Source organism: Macrobrachium nipponense, chromosome 8, assembly GCF_015104395.2.
Source record: "Macrobrachium nipponense isolate FS-2020 chromosome 8, ASM1510439v2, whole genome shotgun sequence".
Taxonomy (NCBI): Eukaryota; Metazoa; Arthropoda; class Malacostraca; order Decapoda; family Palaemonidae; genus Macrobrachium; species Macrobrachium nipponense.
In genome coordinates, this window is record NC_087203.1 from 73,102,807 (window position 1) to 73,105,486 (window position 2,680).

Here is a 2,680-nt window from a genome sequence, read left to right on the forward strand (position 1 = left end):
TCATAGTTTCGCTAGTGATGACCCTCATGGAAATCTGTGGTGCGTTTAATTGTTTGTCTATCAATTAATCTGCTTATTAGTAATATATATATATATATATATATATATATATATATATATATAGATATTATATATATATATATATATATATATATATATATATATATGTATATATATATATATATATATATATATATATATATATATATATATATATATATATATACGTAATATATATATATATTGTGTGTGTATGTGTGTGCGTACGTGTGGCAGCGCGCGCGTGTTATATATGCGTACGTAAACTTGTGCAAGTACATCTGTCTTTCCAAGTTTTTCTAGCCTTCCAGGAATCTTTAGAAATCTGTTTACTTTTGAATATGTTCCATATCCTATATAATTGCTTTTCTGAATCGAAATACAGTTACATCCTTAGGTTGAAGATATTCGTATTCAGTATATGCTTACGGATGAATATTTACGTTGGAAGAGGGCATTCATTTATTGCAGGTAAGACTAATTTGGATTCACAACTTTTTTCCACGCCTATACCTCACTTCATGATACACGGTTTCTTCAGAAAGAGGATACTTTTATTGAACATCCATAACCAACATTTGCACGTATCTGGTTAGAACAAATTTTTATAAAGATTTTTGAAAACTCAGGTTTTATCGTAATCTACCGAGTGAATAACAAAAGTTTCTTTATATTGATTCGTTTAACAAACGAAATAAAAAAAAAAATATAAGAAGCGTCAGCTCAGTGCGCAAATGCGTATTACTTGATATATTAAGGCGTTGTGCTAATAGATACTTATATTGTCATTTGACGAATTCTCAAACTGGCAAATTGAGATATTTAAATTTCATCGCTGAATCCCGACGTGGCGAAATTAGGACCTTTTTAACTTTAAAAACAAACTATCAACGGTTTTTTTCCCCTTTTAAACTCTCTCTTTAACTTTTTTTTTAGTATTGGAATATAGTCAGTGGATTCAAATTTCAAGTTAATCTTCACAGTACTCCAGGAACTGAAGTGTTGAAACGAAAACGCGATCAGCTATATGACTACATGGAAAAGAATAAATCTACGTTAACCATTTTACCACAATTCTTGCTTTCTAAATTGCCTCTACCTGCTGAAGAAAATTGTGAAAAAGCAGAATTTCTAGGTAATATACATAAAAAAAAAACGCACGTACACATCAGAACGACAGGAACGAGAACTGTGTTCTCTCTCTCTCTCTCTCTCTCTCTCTCCTCTCTCTCTCTCATGTCGAGGGAGTGAATATTTCAAACAATCGATTCCTGGACCGTCTCCTTATTCCGGAAGGCAATGAATAACGGGGAGCCACGGGGATTAGTCATAGTTGGAGGGCAGTCTCAGGACTAGTTTGGACTGGATAAGGGAGATCTTTCTCATGGGGAGGAGCCTTGGATGATTCAAGTCCTCCTGGAAGTCTATTTTTGTCAGCTCAACCTCGACCAGTCACAGAAATGATGTGAAATTTCATAGTGTGTGCTGCGTAGATTTGCTAATCTTGAATTTACAAAATGTGATATAAATTTTCGGAGCTAATATAAGAGACTGACAAACATTTCAAGACATGGATAGTATGTATCTGGAATGTAAAAAACAAGAACAAATTAAAGACGAGCAATTTTCACAAACGGAGACGTAAAAGCACACGATTTACTCTGCTGCTTTCTCTTCTTTTCAAATCTATTTACCCTCACTCACTTCGTAACTAATGCTCGCACCTCAATCAGTTCGGCAACTGATTCTCTTCTAACAATTTCAAGCTGGAAATCAGTATTTCGGATGACGAAAATGCAAGATGAGCAGATAACTTCGGGCTTATGGGTACAACTGGTTCGCAGCGAAGTCTAATGATAATCATACATCTCACAACCATTACTAAAGTATCGTACACGGCACACTTGATTATCATACTAATGCAAAAGGTACGACTGGTTGTCAATAAACAGAATCCGAGTTTTGACTAGTCCGTGGCAAAAACGTTCCGCTGCACTACTACAGTATTCTCTCTCTCTTTCTTTCTCTCTCCGCCCAGTTCTATAACACTCAAGTATAATCATTATTCTAGGTTCTACCCATGGATAGTCCCTGCTTCACGTTTTTCTGTACAGATATCAAGGTAGAGTTTTGATGGGAACTTTTCGATCGAAATGTTAAAAGAAGGAAGACTGGATGCTTACATATATTTTGAAAATAATACTTGAGGTATGCACTGAGTTTGAAATACTGTTAGGAAAAATGCATTACTATTATTATTATTGCCACATACACACACACACACACAATTATATATATATATATATATATATATATATATATATATATATATATATATATATATACACACATACGTACATACATGCATACATACATACACACCATACATATATATTTGACCCAATGCATACATCTAGGTACTTTAATATTCCTGTATTTATACCATTCTTTCACAAAAAATTTAATCAGCCCGGGTCTATATTCCTACATAACAGAATGATATTCTCGTTCCTGAAGAGGTATTGCAGAACAACATTTAGTTTACTTACTTCATTTCCTATTTTCACTTAATTCCTGGGCTGCAAATTACTCTATTTGATATTGCATTTGTATTTAAAAGCATATGCACTTACACAAACAA

The 2,680-nt window shown here is 33.4% G+C and overlaps 1 protein-coding gene across 1 annotated transcript in view; it reads left to right on the forward strand.

Moving 5' to 3' along the window:
• LOC135223293 (uncharacterized) overlaps positions 1–37 on the forward strand; it is a 33,803-nt gene extending 33,766 nt beyond the window's left edge. The window contains exon 6 of the mRNA XM_064261765.1: positions 1–37. This exon is cut by the window's left edge and continues 655 nt beyond it. The gene's annotated coding sequence lies outside the window, so the exon portion shown is untranslated.
• The last annotated feature ends 2,643 nt before the right edge of the window (positions 38–2,680 follow it).